Below are 16,693 nucleotides of genomic sequence, written 5' to 3'. Positions count from 1 at the left end.
TTCAACATGCATGCACACACACACTACATCCTTAGAAGGAGAAAGACAAGTAAATCCTGACACAGGATTGTAAGTCCAGAAATGCACTCATTTCTGAAAAACTCTGAACAGAGTTTGACAAAAAGCCCATGGCTCTATAGAACTGACATCACATGACACGGGTCATGAATTCTGTGCAATCCTAACAGTTGCTTCCATTTCAGCTGCAACAGAAAAAGAAAACAACACAACTTCCCAGCAGCACGAGCGTCTGCTGGAGCAGTTTTGCACATGAAATGAAGGGTCATGGCTTTTACTAGTTCACTAAAGTCATATCAGTTGACATTGATCAGATATGATTGCATGCCATGAAATATGCTGAAGAAATCAACATCACCAACCTTTTACAGACCTGGCTGCTATATCAGCACAAACCCAAGATTCATTTCTTCGTCTTTCTACTTGTCAGGACCTACCAGCTCTCAGAGCCTGAGTTGGCTGGGATCTTTTTTCCGAGGAGGAAGGAATCCCCCTCCCCAGGGGCGCCAAATTGCCCCCCCCACATTGAGGGGGCGCAGCCACATGACATGCCACACGACGCTGTGTGCCACATGCGCTGAGCCGAGGCAGGACGCGTGGAGGGCCATCTTCACACTGCCGCCCTGGGCTCTTGGGCTCCTGAGCTGCTGGGCGGATGCTGAGACGAGCAAAGCAAAGATCTTGCTCGTCCTAGCCGCCATCCGGTTCCTGGGCTGCCAGAGGATGGGGGATGGCAGCCCCCTGCCTCAAATTATTGGGAGAGCTGAACCCCCCCCCCCCGTCCCCATCCCCTATACCTGGCTTGCCTGCCTCTCCCCATGGAGGTTGAGAGGAGAAGGAGAGGGTACCCCGAGACAGCTACTACAAAGGATAAGTCACCCTGTATGGAAGGAATCGAACAGATACTGTCCATTCAGGTATATGGCAAGAGGTACCGTATTTACTTGAATGTAATGCTCCCCTTTTTTGGCCCAATTAAGTCGTGAAAATGAGGGTGCGTATTAGATTCGATGGCGCATTACATTTGAGTAAATACTGGTAAGTATCCCTTCGTTTCTTACCGATAGGCCCACAAAGTGGGAGCTGAAGGAAGATGTCCCATTCCAGCTGCAGGCATAGCTGCCAAGTTCTGGCCTGAGAAATAAGGGACTGCCGCCATTTTGGAACTGGGCAGAGCATGCTCAGAAGCTACTTTTGATGCTGCTCTGCCCTGTTCCAAAATGGCCGCCGCACCAGAAGTCACACTGCAGCCATTTTGGAACTGGGCAAAGCAGCATCAAAAGTCGCTTCTGAGCATGCTCCGCCCAGTTCCAAAATGGCCGCCGCACCAGAATAAACCGGGGGGAAACAAAAAAAACCAGTTTTTTCGGCTGGGAACAGCTGGAAAAATGGGGGTTTCCCGGGGAATACGGGAGACTTGGCAGCTATGGCTGCAGGATGGATGTCGGTCAGGAGGAGTGGGTGGGAGAAGGAAGCGGATAGTTTAGCTCATGCTTTTTAACCCTGCAAATGATTTATTTTATCCCAGGGTGCCCAAATTCGTACGGCTAAACCAACGCCCACTGCCCGTTTGGCTCTCTTACAATACAGTGGTACCTTGGGTTACAAACATTTCGGGTTACAGACTCCGCTAACCCAGAAGTAGTACCTCGGGTTAAGAACTTTACCTCAGGATGAGAACAGAAATCGTGTGGTGGCAGCGGGAGGCCCCATTAGCTAAAGTGGTACCTCAGGTTAAGAATGGTTTCAGCTTAAGAACGGACCTCCAGAACAAATTAAGTTCGTAACCAGAGGTACCACTGTATTGTTGTTCATAGGCCTTTCGTCAATCCTCAGACAATTTTCTCTCCCCCCCTGTCTTTTTTCTTTTTTAAAAAAACCCCTTTCTCACTAGTTAATGCCCACCACTGGTGATAGGTATCTTATACTAGTTGCCTTCCTTCCAGGAGGCTCCAAGCAGCTATTCCCCCCTCATGAATATTTCAGCTTGCACAAATTCCACATGGGTGACACAGAAATTATATGCAGGTCACATCTGCAATGTTCTGCAAACTGACAAGACCATATTTGGGGATTGTGGCCATGTTCAGCGCAACCTTACAGACTTGCAAAGAGTTAATGGTTCAAAATGCAGATCCCGGGGCCATCCAGAAATGATAAGAAAGTGAAAGAATTCTAAGCATGCTGCTTTTATGAAAACCAACCCTGCCTAAATAAATTCTTACATGCCGTTTTGTTGTTATAAATAGGAGGCAGCCTGTGTGTTTAAGAACCCATTTATGCTTCGTATGGCTTTAAAAGGGCTAGGCACACAGCATAGCATGACAGGGAGTATAAACATTTTATAATAACGAGGAAGCGAGTCAGGAATTTGCCCGCAGGCCATTCCCTTGACTTGTTTATGTTGCATATTAAGGGCCTAAGTAGTGGCTTATAATAAAGAGCAGGCCCAAACCCATAAGACTGTTGACTCTTGTTTTTGACAACATATATGTGCAGCTTTTAAAAACCCTTGGTCAATGGTCAGCACAGTGCTGCTATTGCTTTTAGCTCTTTTTGCAACAGCATGCATGCTTGATACCTCCATTTCTATTTACCCAAGCAACAACACACGCTTTGCAGAGCCCCGACTTAGCGGGAACCAGCAAAAGCACAGCCCGCCGCCGGCTTGGAGCTCGAGCTGGCAAAGGCAGCAGCGCGCGCTTTGCGGAGCTCCAAGCCGGCGGTGGGCTGCTGCCTTCGCTGGTTCCCGCTCCGTTGGAGCTCGGCAAAGCGCGCGGGAGCCGACTTCCGGTTTCCTCGCGCTCACATCGGACGCGCTCTGCGGGAGCTCCGAGAAAAGCTTCGTGCACAAAGCTGCTGCCTAAGGGGTCTAGGGGCAACGCGAGGCTAAGCGACCCCCTTAAAGCCCTGGGGTGAACCAGGGCGAAACAATAGCCTGCAGCGCGGCTGGAGGAGAAGCCCCTGAAGCCTAGATCTCCGACGCAAAGCGGGAGGAGAGAGAGGAGGAGAAAGAGAGACTGACGTGAGTGAGTGATAGCGACGCCAAGAGGTAAAAGAACAGACTCACAAGGAAGGCAAACCCCAGCCCAGCGGGCTGCTGCCTTTGCTGGTTCCCGCTCAGTCGGGGCTCGGCAAAAAATAAGACACCCCCGAAAATAAGCCATAGGCTTATTTACTTGAGTTAAAATTAATATAAGACGTGTCTTAAAATATGAGAAACACGGTACCTGTAACTAGTGCAGTAGAGCAGGTCAGCTGTAACCACATGGAGATAGAAATTCCTCCCCAGAGATGCTGCTAGTTCCAGGAGGCAAGCTTGATGGGTGTCAATAGGAGCTTTTGTCTCAGGACTAATTGAAGCTTTGCATGTGTGTGTGTGTGTGCGCGCGAAGGGGGTGTCATTGTGACTGCAGGGGAGGAGTGTTAAAACCCCTCATCCTTCATGCAGCCTCATCTCTGATCACAGTTCCCGCCACAGCTTTTATTTAGGAAGTGGGGAGCTACACATACTGTATTTAATATCAACATCTAGTTTGGTCCTTCAACAGCAAAATCACAGAAAGCATCCATGTTATCTGCTCAGTAGAAAAAGCCAGGAAATTGAGCCCATCTGTTAAAAACTCTTATTATTTTGCAGGTACTTTCCTTTGCCATACAAAGAATACATACCACAGTGATAACTTTTCGGACGTTTCCAGAATGCTGCTTATTATTTGAAAGAGGAGCAGATTGTAAACCTCTGCTGTGTAGGGAATCGGCCTCAGGTCTCTCGATCCTCTTGCTCTCAACCGGCTCAGCCTTCTCTTCCTTCCCTATTAGATTATTTTTATGCTGCAAAAACAGCTGCCCTTGCAAGTTGCCGCTTGCTAGAGACCCATATTTCTCAGACCTGTTCAGCCATACCATACACCAAAAAGGATTGCTGAGGGTAATAAGTCACCTCCCTGCCGCCCTCTCATTATGGAGACAAATCCACTATTTAGACGCATCCCTGTGCAGCCGGCGATAATTCTGGCACAGAGGCTTTGGCTATATGGAGTTGCTTTTGTCACTGGATCTCAGTTTAAAATATAGTCACCGGACAAAAATCTGGTTAATTTCTGGTGCTTAAGGGAAGGGGAAAAAACACTTTAACCTAATTATACCTTACAGTTTGGATCAGCATTGGATCACAAAACAAAACATATTGCCAAAAATAAATGTCCATCTGTCTACCCAAACTGCCCCACTAGTTTGCCACCTTGGCAGCCATTTTGCCACCCACAAACAATTTACTGTAGTTTCAGATACAATCGGCTCACAAAATTTTCTTTGGTACAGTGTTTGCTTTAGTTGGTGGGGGAAATTGACAAAAACAGTATATTCTGGTTTTTTAACCAGAAGCATTTTTATTAGGAATTATAGGTACCGACATTCCGAAAGATCAGAAAAGACTTTTATGTATGGGACTGTAGCAGGGGCCCAAAGGGCCCCAATTAAGGTAATAATGTAATTCCCTATAAATCCTGGATTATGCTTATATTAGTGAATTATGGTAACCTGTTGTTTTAGAGAAACTGATGATTCAGCAAGAAGCCGTCCCTACTGGGATAGAAGGTCAGCTAATACGTAAATCACAAAGAAGCAATTCATAAACTAGAACATAAATTGTTACATCCACACGTAACACAGGTTCCCATACATGCAAACTAACAATATGTAACAGATCACAGTAAGAATCAAAGTTTAGTTAGCAATGCTTATTGCGCATGCGTATTAGATTAGGTAATGACATACGTATTAAATATTGTCAGAGGGCCTGGTGTGGCTACTCTAGAGTAACGACTCCAGCATGGTCTTTTAAGGCTTTTATTAAGTGCTGATTATTTACAGTGTTCAGAGCAGTAAAAATGCATCCTTAAGGTGAGGTGTCAGAACTCCCGAATGGCGATTGGCGCGTTTTCTTCCAGCACCACAACTTTGGCAGACCCAACCTCTTCCCCCTACGTTTGCGTCGCAATTCGGGAGTTGGGGGGATTGGCCTCCCCCCCGTGCGTCCAACTTCCTGTCCCACCTGAGGCATGGGCTCCACAACCCTGCCTGAGCCTCGGACACCACTTCCTGACTCTCCGCTGGAGGCAGAGCTCTCCTTACTCTCTCCAGCGCTTGGTGATGGGCTGGAACTTAAGATGGGAGGGACTTCCCTGTATCCCTTGTCCCTCACAAATATGAAATGAGGTGATGAATATTAAATATAAAATGATGTAATGATTTATGTGATTGGTTAAATTGAAATCCTTTGTCTGAAATGTTATAAATACCCTTGCCCGACCTTTGGGCGGGGTTCCAGTTTACCGAAATGATTTGACTGTAACCTTATTGCTTTGCAATAAACATAATGGACTCCTAACTCCTCTTGTCTCTGAGTTTTATTGGCAAACTCAGAAGATAAGCCATTTTTGGCTTACAACAGGACAACAGCTGCTCGGATGCTACTAGCCCAGAGACGGAAAGAAGAAAAAGTCCTTACCAGAGAGGAATGGCAAGTTAAGCTGATGGACTATGCTGAAATGGGAAAGCTGACTGGAAAACTCAGGAACCAAGAAGACCAAAACTGTTAAAAAAGAATGGGAAAAATGTATAAGTTGTTTAGGAGACCACTGTAAGCAGATGGAAACATTAGTAGGATTTTAATTTCACTTGTAATATTATGGATACTATGGGTAGTATGGATAATATGGATTGATATAAAATATAGATTATGGAATAATATGCAGTTATAAAAGCTGAGAATAAGACCCACAGGGGGAAGGAAGTTGTGAGATTGAGAGATGTATTTGGTTTGTTTAAATTTTGTATTTGTAAAATCAAATAAAAAAGTTGTGGTGTTTTTTTTTAAGAAAAGACAAATATATTCTGCCCCAGCTTCTTTAGATAAAGGCAGATCCCCCCAGCTTCTACATATATCCCTCTGCCTTTTAGGATAAAGAGAGGTCAGGCCCACTAGAAATAGTAAAAGAGCATAATCCTCTCACATTTGTCAAAACATCACTCCTACGACACAGGCTTCCAGTAGGAGCAAGGCGCATTCTTTCCGTTATTGCTTCTTCTTCTTTTTTAAAAAAGAAGGATAGGAAACAAGCCGGCATCTCCTGTCTTCCACCAGTTACAACTAAATCCAGGGACACCTAATGACAATGCTGTACAGTCATACCTCGTTCTAAGTACAGTCCTGTTAACGAACGATTCGGGCAACACACTCCGCAAAACCGGAAGTAGGTGTTCCAGCTAGCGAAATTTGCCCTGGAAAATGAACGGAAGCTGACTGGTGGAAGGGCACCGGCAGTGGGAAGCCTTATTGGGGAAAGGGCGCCTCGGTTTAAGAATGTTTTCAGTGTAAGATCGGACTCCCGGAACGAATTAAGTTCATAAACGGAGGTACCACTGTATAACCACACTATCCATGTGTGTTGAACCAAAGGTGAGCTGGAGATTCTTCCACAATGTGGAATATCCCACAAGTGTGAGAATTGGTTGTTTTGTTCAGGGATGCCATGGTTTTGCATCAGTGAATGTCGGAGCGCAGGCTATTGTGGATAAAGATATCCAGAAAAGGACACATGTCAGTAAGAACAAAACTTCTTGTATTATTTAATAACTCAGATGTTCTCCCTTGTATCTTTCCCACTGTGTGAAGAAGGAGTTTATTTAAAGCGTGTCTTACTCATTGCAAATGCAATTCCAGACGGGGGTGTATATTAAAACAAATTTAGATGCATCGTACAAGAACGAAAAACAAGGCAGATCCTTCCAGCAGCAAACTAAAATAGCATCAGTACCAGCACCAAAGTCCACCAAAAGCCTGAGTGAAAAACTAGGCCTACAGCTGCTACTTGCTGGTCCTGTCCCCTCCTTTACATTCCCAATGGCCTGGACCCACTGCCTGTTACCCATCATGCTTTAGGAAGCTTCCTTTGAAATTTAGCATCCTGCAAAATCAAAGTTCTAAAGCATGCTTCCATGAGTTTGTTCCTCGCTGAAAACATTCAGCCCTGAGTCATGGAGGATGGAATGGGTGAGCACGTTTGGGCTCTCTCCCCTTAGGGGATGGGAAACATGTGAGGGCAAAGGGCAGCACTGGATGCTAATACCAAATACATATTTCATAGAATCATAGAGATGGAAAGGAACCTGAGGGTCATCTAATGCAACCCCCTGCAATGCAGGAATATCAGCTAAAGCATCCATGACAGATGACCATCCAACCTCTGCTTAAAAGCCTCCAAGGAAGGAGAGTCCACAACTTTCCGAGGGAGACCATTCCACTGTCGAACAGCTTTTACCGCCAGAAAGTTCTTCCTGATGTTTAGTCTGAATCTCCTTTCTTGTACAGTAACTTGAAGCCATTGGTTTGGCTCCCAGCCTCCAGAGCAGAAGAAAACAAACTTGCTCCATGCAACAGCCCTTGACATATTTGAAGGTGTCTATCATCTCTCCTCTCCTCAGTCGCCTTCTTTCCAGGCTAAACACACCCAGCCCCTTCAACCATTCCTCATAAGGTTTGGTTTCCAGACCCTTGTTAACTCAAGCAGTTTTGTATCATAATCTTCAAGGGCTGGTGAAAATGCCTGAAAGGCAGGAGGAGGAAAGAGACTTTTAATCATATATTATACAGCAACAATGCCCACAAGTAAAAAGTATTGGATTAGAATTAATAACTTGATAAAAGAGATTTGGGGATATGAGATCCCACTGGATCCACACGTGTGTGTGTGTGTGTGTGTGTGTGTGAGAGAGAGAGAGAGAGAGAGAGAGAGAGAGAGAGAGAAAGAAACAATATGTGCTGCTCAGTCTGTCAGGAGCACAGATAATTAGCTTCTGATACGATCACAGTAATAAAGATATTATATGCCCCACAAAAGCGGGGGGGGGCATAGATTACAAATACACCCATCAACGAAGGAATAGACCAGGCATAGGCAACCTTGGCTCTCCAGATGTTTTGGAACTACAACTCCCATGATCCCTGACCACTGGCCCTGTTAGCTAGGGATCATGGGAGTTGTAGTTCCAAAACATCTGGAGAGCCAAGGTTGCCTATGCCTGGAACAGACAGACAAACTCTGAGGGTTTGCCTTAATAGTTAAATTAACTCAGTGTGTAAGAACGAAGGAAAAGAGACAGTGATAATTTTATTATTACAGTGGTACCTCGGTTTATGAACACAATTGGTTCCGGAAGTCTGTTCATAAACTGAAGCGTTCATAAACTGAAGCGAACTTTCCCATTGAAAGTAATGGAAAGTGGATTAATCCGTTCCAGACGGTCCGCGGAGTAACCGTTCATAAACTGAAGCGAACTTTTCCATTGAAAGTAATGGAAAGTGGATTAATCCGTTCCAGACGGGTCCGCGAAGTACTTAAACTGAAGCGTTCATAAACTGAAACATGGGTGTAATTGGTTCCGGAAGTCTGTTCATAAACTGAAGCGTTCATAAACTGAAGCGAACTTTCCCATTAAAAGTAATGGAAAGTGAATTAATCCGTTCCAGATGGGTCCACTCCGCGGTGTTCATAAACCGAAAATTCATAAATCGAGGTGTTCATAAACCGAGGTTCCACTGTAATTGAAATCCTTTTGTTGAGTTTTGTATGAATCATTCACTATATTCTCAAATACAAAGGTAAATCTTTTATCAAGACCATTGAGTTAAAATTTAATTTAAATTGCAATGAAGTGAGGTGTACATAGATAAATGTTTATTTTTCTCCTTTTGATAATCATTTTAGTAACGATTAAAAATTATCACACGCCTTTATTTTAAAATAGTTTCATTTGATACATGTATGTTAGTAATGATTATATTAGAAATGATCAATTCTTATATATTTGTACCTATATCTAATCTAAGATAAGGAACAACTACTATGACCACCTAAAAGGCTGGCCTTGGCCTAATCACTTCTGTTTTCCTTGTGTTTTAAGCCAGTAATGTTGTGTACATAGCCCTTCTGTCCCTGTTTGGAGATGCCTGCAACTATAGCAGATAGTCAGTCAGTAGGAGACACTTCTGGATTCTGCTAAGTTTGTCCCTGACTGCTGCGGGCCGATAGGGCAAGCCAAGGTTAGCTGCCATATTCACAGTGGCATTCTTGGAATATTTGACTACAGCCGAACAATGGGCAGTCCATTGGCTGCTCAACTGACAATATTTTACCTGACATTTGTCCAGAATGCCAACCTTAGTTCCCAAGTAGTTTCTCATGCAGGTAGCACCAAGGGCCATTCACACTTAATGCAGTTCTGCCCAGGGGTGTGTGGTGGGTGCGGGTTGCCCTGGGTGTCACCACTGAGGGGAGTGACAAAATGCCGGGTGGCACTCACCGCAGGGCCTACAGCACGCCTGAGCCACACGTCTCTCCTGGGAGGGACATGCTGGCTTGGGTGCCCGCCACGTCCCCCTCAGCTGTAGGGTGCCTGAGTGGGAGGAGGCAGGCAGACTCCTTGAAGGCCCCATGGAGCGTCCTGTCCAGACTCACCCCGCAGGCGGCTGGCCCCTTCCCCCTCGGGCACACGGCACTTGCGCCGCAGCAGGCGCCCGATTGGCTTGCTCCACTGCTGGTTCTGCCTTTGGACCATTCTCTTGAAGCTTTTTGTTTTTGTTTTTGCAGCTTCAGATCATAATGCTATGAGTTTTTCTTCTAATTCTCCGATTACTTTAGAGCAGGCATCCCCAAACTGCGGCCCTCCAGATGTTTTGGCCTACAACTCCCATGATCCCTAGCTAACAGGAACAGTGGTCAGGGAAGATGGGAACTGTAGTCCAAAACATCTGGAGGGCCGAAGTTTGGGGGTGCCTGCTTTAGAGCAGGCTTCCTCAACCTCGGCCCTCCAGATGTTTTGAGACTACCATTCCCATCATCCCTGACCACTGGTGCTGCTAGCTAGGGATCATGGGAGTTGTAGGCCAAAAACATCTGGAGGGCCGAAGTTGAGGAAGCCTGCTTTAGAGTTTGGAACTTAATCATTTCAGCAGGATGAATGTTTCCACCTTCATTGCCCCCTGTCAGGCATGACTTGCTCTGAGGTTTTCTTTTTCTTTTTTGGTGTGGGGTTTAAAATATTATGTCTCTCCAATATTTTCCCTTCAGAGTTTAATTTCCTCTCTGTGTGCGTGTGTGTGCGGCCGTGTCCGTCTGTGTGTGCTTCGCTCATGTTACTAGTTCAGATTTCAGTGGATAGCAACCCCAATATTAACAGGAAGATCTTACTCAGAGGCATCTGCCACAACAGGACGTTCATCCTAAATGTGCTCATTTTACCCAGCCAGTGTACATATTTGTCTCTATAACTGGTACACTGCACTGTTGTGTGACAGGCTGAAGCCAAGGCAGATGGCTTCTCCTGAAGCAGAACCCAAACTCACCTGAGGGGGCCGCTAGGAGAAGGAAGATCTCTGTGCTTCCCTAGCTTTTCGGCGCCCAAGGATCTGGGTGGCAATTCGTAGCTCCCAGCCTAATTTTGTGGGGCTGGGAGGTGGGGGGAGCCCAGAGGGAGAGAAGGAAAACGGAGGTGGAGGAAAAGCAGGTGAGAAAGCCAAACTAGGAGTGCTGCCAAGAGTTATCCACAAGCCATCAGTTCAGATCTCTTGGGAGAGCAATCTGCTCCCTGCTTCTGGTCTGACAAAAGGGTTAAAGCTTACTGCTTTTGCACAAACTAATGTTTGACCCAGCCCTTCCCCAGCACCCTATAAGCATTGTCTAAATGTTTACTGGGAAGCTGGACCTGAGCAATGGTTTAACTCAAGGAAGGAGGGGGAGGAAAAACCCTGCAGGGCATTGGCACATTAGCCCACTCTCGTTCTATGAAACTATACTTAATTTCACAGTTTATAGCAGTGCTGCCTCGTTTTATGAAATATGCACAGCAGTTGTACATATGGCTTTATTATTTTCAGCAGACAAACTGCAATTAGTTATATCATCAGGCTCGCATTGCTGAGGCAAATTAGAGATTATAGAGCATACAGAGCTCTACCTACAATTTACCGCGAGCGGTAGCTTATTTACATAATAAGTAGAGGTCAATTTATAGTTTGATCATTTGGGCCACAAGATTCAAAATGTTGCCAGAAAATAATAATAACCAGGCAACTTTTCTGCCTGCCCCTTACTTAAGAAAAAAAATTGGGGGGAAAATGAGCTGGTCCTAGATGTTTAAATTCTGGCAATTGGATAATGAACATGCATCTGCTGGTACGCTCAATATTTATTTCACGTTATGGCAGAACTGAAGATTTATTAACATTTTTGCCTGTGACTAGAGATAGCCTCCACTCCAGCTATATAAATCCTTGCCGCCACCTGCGTACATCATTCTGCAAACCTCCTCTCTGCTTTGGCTTGTTTTTTTGCTTCACCTCTGATTCTATCATTTTATCTGAAGCCCTGGGACCATATAGTTTTCAGTGCACCTGACAGGGCCGGCTCTAGGTAGACCCCCGGTGGCGTAGGGCGCTGCGCGGCAAAGCCGCACGGAAACCATGCTGCGCCCTGCAAGGGCGGGGGCACCGAAGTGATCTCCGCCCCTCAGCACCAGGGCGCAGGACCTGCTCGAGACTGACATCTACACAGCCTGACATCTACACAGAAGACTCAGGCTCCTGTATTTTCTTGAGTTTCCTCTGTTCCAGCATGGCGGGAGACCAGGAGGCTTCAAGCAAGGAGCCCAAACACAACACTGCTACCCAAGGAGAGCCGGAAGGCCTTTCAGTCTGGTGGGGTGCATGGCACATACAATTACAGCACAACGAAAGCAAGTTTCTCTGGGAAATGTAGTTTGTTAAGGGTGCAGGGTACTATAGTTCTGTGAGGGGTAGACTAGAGTTCTCAGGGTACTTCGGAGGGGGAAATATGTCAAATAAGAGAAAATGCAGAAGGAGCGCAGGGCTGGCAAGCAAGATTTGAGGGAGGGAGTTGTGCAAAACCTGTTGCGCTCCCAGCTTCATCCAGAATGACATCCTGTTCCAGGGGGGAGAGGTCAGTTTGTTGAGCCCGATTCCAATTCTGGCTGGATTTGGTTTGCTCACTGCTTAAAGATGCCATGGTCTGAATTTTTATAGAGGATAGAGTACTCTGTTTTGAAGGGCTGTCAGAAGACATTGGAAGGTGTCTTCTGTTTGACGACTGCCCCATCCAGGTCTGTGTTAAAGAAGCCACAAGGATGGAGAGCAGAGGCCTTGAAGTTGCCCATCCAGAACCTTGTCTACAAACTGAGCAGATGCAGGCAGTGGTAGAGGAAGCCTCTCCAGCCACGGCAGCCCGTACAGACGGCCCACGTGCCCTTGGCCACTCTACAGCTGGGGGGGGAGGCAGCGGGCCATCTTGTCACCCCCCCCCAGGGTGGCACCCGGGGCGAGCCCCCCCTTCATACACCCCTGGATGTAGGGGCCATGTTTTGTCTTCCCTAATATGGTGAGATGTATTTCTATTCACATTACAGTAACAATTTGCAAATTTGCATCTGTACATGTAGCGTTCTGCATTTTACTGCATGCATATTGCCGTAGACCTCCGTGATCTTATATGAGATGATGGTATATACTTTTATAAATTAAAAAAAGGAATTACCTTATGGACATTTTATGCATGTTGGTGTCTTCTTTTGTGGTGATGCAAATCCTCTTTTTGAGGGCAGTAAATAATTGGCCACGCTTTCACCGCTACACAATTCTGGGAGCCCAATTGAATTCAATCTCTGGACTGTGTGCACTTAGTTGCTCTCTTTGCTTCCGTGTACCTATTGACTCCTTTCTTCCAATCTAATTTGAGTCTCTTATTGAGTTTTAGCTTCAGCTAATACATCACTGCAATCCATGAATAGCAGAAACGTAGGCATATGATATGAAGACTACGACTGCAGGGGGGCGGGGGGACATCTAAATTCCTTTCTCTAAGATCCAAGTTGTTTACATTTCTGCTGAGATTAGATTTAGAGGGGCATTTAAAGGCAACTAGTTTGTAGTTTTATCATGTTTCTCAGTTAGGGCATGATATAGGAAGGAAAATTGGTTGGAGTCCCCCACCACCACTCTCCGGACATCCCAGTGTTACTAAATTTAATCTTCACAAGTCTGCAAGTTAAAAGTTCAAGACCTGCTGTGAAATGTTCACGTATCATGATAAATGAGAGTACATTTCCGAGCACAATTCAAAGTGTTGGTGCTGACCTTTAACGCCCTAAACGGCCTCAGTCCAGTATACCTGAAGGAGCATCTCCACCCCCATCGTTCAGCCCGGACACTGAGGTCCAGCTCCGAGGCCCTTCTGGCGGTTCCCTCACTGCGAGAAGTGAGGTTACAGGGAGCCAGGCAGAGGGCCTTCTAGGTAGTGGCATCCGCCCTGTGGAACGCCCTCCCACCAGATGTCAAGGAAATAAACAACTATCTGACTTTTAGAAGACATCTGAAGGCAGCCCTGTATAGGGAGGTTTTTAATGTTTGATGCCTTATCGTGTTTTTAATATTCTGTTGGGAGCTGCCCAGAGTGGCTGGGGAAACCCAGCCACATGGGTGGGGTATTTTGTTGTTGTTGTTGTTGTTGTTGTTGTTGTTGTTGTTGTTGTTGTGACTTCTGTGGTTTTGGCAGGCCTCTCATACTCTGTGAGAAATACCTTGACCAGTCGGTTGGGTCCAATGCACTCGCAAAACAACAAAATTTTGAATGCCTTGCTGTTTATGGAGGGGGAACTAGCATGGATTATAAACTCATTGTTTTTGCACAACGTGAAGCTTCAGGGAATTATGAATATAAATTCTGACTCCGATACTCCCTGTGGCCCTGGGTATGCCATTAATCTACTCTAGTTCTGTTTTCTCATCCATGAACGAGATAACTTAATGCCTGCCCTACTTTACAGGTGCGGTGAGGATTCATTCAACAGTGATGAGGGGAGGGTGACCCAATGCATAAATTCCCTTTCTCCCCCCTTCATGCCATCACAACCTCATTTAAAAAGTAACCTTTCATTTGGACCAGTCTTGATGGAGGCTATTTTCTGTCATTGTAATTTTATTTTCTACAAGTCTATGATTCTATTATGCCCATGTATTTATTGTAGCAGGGACGCGGGTGGTGCTGTGGGTTAAACCACTGAGCCTCTTGGGCTTGCCGATCAGAAGGTCGGCGGTTCGAATCCCCGCGACAGGGTGAGCTCCTGTTGCTCGGTCCCAGCTCCTGCCAACCTAGCAGTTCGAAAGCACGTCAAAGTGCAAGTAGATAAATAGGTACCGTTACAGTGGAAAGGTAAACAGTGTTTCCGTGTGCTGCTCTGGTTCGCCAGAAGCGGCTTTGTCATGCTGGCCACATGACCTGGAAGCTGTACGCTGGCTCCCTCGGCCAATAACACGAGATGAGCGCCACAACCCCAGAGTCGGTCACGACTGGACCTAATGGTCAGGGGTCCCTTTTATTTATTTTAGGGTTGTGACATTTTGTCTGTTAACTGGCTAGAATGAGATGAATCCATTTTAAAACTTTTTATAGTGCATTCCTTTGCACTGTAAGGGCTCGTCCACGCAGGAGCTGACTGTGTGTTTACCACTGTTTGCATTCCCAATTAATTTGTATACTCCAAGTAACATTACTCTCAAACAACACCAATGTGAATTCTTTCCCCCTGTTAACTAGTGTTTACCCAACATGGGAATAATCTGATAAACAGGGGAAAATTGGGCTCCAAACAGCTCCACTCAGAGTCACAGATGACTTGGTGCAGGTTTTTTTTTTTCCTCCATACCCACCCCCCGCTACACCCATGATCACGTTTTTGTTATGTGAATAGTGACACAGATCCCCTGGGTGGGTTACACAGACCCCCTGGGGTTCATGGGCCACCAATCAGGAACTCTTGCTACGAACACGTACTTTCTTGAGTACCGTAAGTCCCTTTAAATTGTTCTCCTTTTTTTAAGGTAGAGGCCTTAACAACAGCAAGGCCAGCTTCTGGGCTTCCCAGTCCAGAAGCAAATGTCTGGTCACTGTACAAAGCAGGACACAGGGCTTGATGGATCTTTGGTGTGATCCAGGAGGGCTCTTTGCATGCTATGATACCCGTGTTCCAAAGGGCTGATGTGCCCCTGATTTGTAACCAGACTGTACAGCTTCAGATATCAGTTAACAACTGCTGCGTTACTTCATAAACTAAGATAAGCTGGAACCTACAACGATTTATGACATATGAAGTGTACTCTTAAAACAAAGCAGCCAACCTCAGGCATTCTTTGTGCCTAAATAACAAGGGTGGGGAATGTGCCTTGTTACATTTACAGTGACCTTGGACCTCGGGGAGAAAAATCGGAGGCATCCTTTATTTTTAGAAAAAACAGGGTGGCGCACCTTCAACAACTGCCGCCAAGACTATAAACATCCTGCATGTGCTTTTTCATCAAAGGCATATTCCGGATGTTGAAAGGATAAGCAGCCTTTTTTTAAATAAATAAATAAATAAGACAAAATACAAAATTAAAGGAGCCATTTTAAAAGCTGACGTTGTAAGCAGCTACTTTTGCAAGACATGAGTCTTTGTTGGCCCTTGGCGTCCTGGTCATAGCTGCCAAGTTATCCCTTTTTTACAGGGATTTTCCCTTATGCTCAATAGGCTTCCTCGCGAGAAAAGTGAAAACTTGGCAGCTATGGTCCTGGTCAACACACAGTGGTCAACATATAAGTGTGATTTTCCAGCTTTGCCTTGAGCTTCATTTGAAACAGTGTTGGAGACTTTGTGCTTGAATGTTTGCCTTTTTATTGATAGAAGCTTTGGCTTAAAAGCAGAAGTCTACCGGCATAGACCTATGGTGCTGGGAAGTGCTTTCTCTCTATATGGCTGAAACTCTGCCCATTAAAAGAAAGAAAGAAACATAACCCTAATTTGTGTATATCTGTCTTTGGGGAAGAGGGGAATACACTGCTAGACAGTGCTGGGTCATATTGTATTTTCTCCCCAAAGCAAGGATTACAAGCACCACTGATGGGAATGCCATCAATTGTGAACTTGTGTTTCAATGGCTGAGTTTCATCTGCCTCCCAATCAAATCTGCAAAAGGCTTCTCATGTCTCTGCTGAGCCTCTTCCCTTTCTTGGTAAGGGTTCTGTTCTGTTCTGTGGCTTGGGAAAGTGGTGAAGAGACTCAACAGGTGAGGGGCATGGAGCACCCATTTTTCTTTTTCTTGGAAAAGTTTGAAAAGACTTGGGAAGCCAAGGGAGATTCCACATCACTACAAAAGACCTTTTGGAGGATGAGAGGTCAGACTCAGCTCTGAAAGGAACAGCTCAAACATTTGGGTGGAGAGCCTGAATTGCTTCACCCATTACCTGAGTGTCACAAGAAGTGTTTGCCACCAGTTATAGGTCAAACAAACACTTAATTTTTTTTTAACCTGTCTGTTTCACTTCCTCTACTCTGTAAACCTTCTCCTCTTCAGTTCTCTCTCCCCCCTTGTTATTGGGGAGAGTCACTACCTAGTGGTTGTTGTTACAGGTACGTAGCCGTCTTGGTCTGGCGTAGTCGAAACAAAATATTTTTTTTCTTCCAGTAGCACCTTAGAGACCAACTAAGTTTGTCATTGGTATGAGCTTTTGTGTGCATGCACACTTCTTCAGATATTTGAAGAAATGTGCATGCACACAAAAGCTCA

Source organism: Zootoca vivipara, chromosome 8, assembly GCF_963506605.1.
Source record: "Zootoca vivipara chromosome 8, rZooViv1.1, whole genome shotgun sequence".
Taxonomy (NCBI): domain Eukaryota; kingdom Metazoa; phylum Chordata; class Lepidosauria; order Squamata; family Lacertidae; genus Zootoca; species Zootoca vivipara.
Note: the sequence above shows the minus strand (reverse complement) of the source record.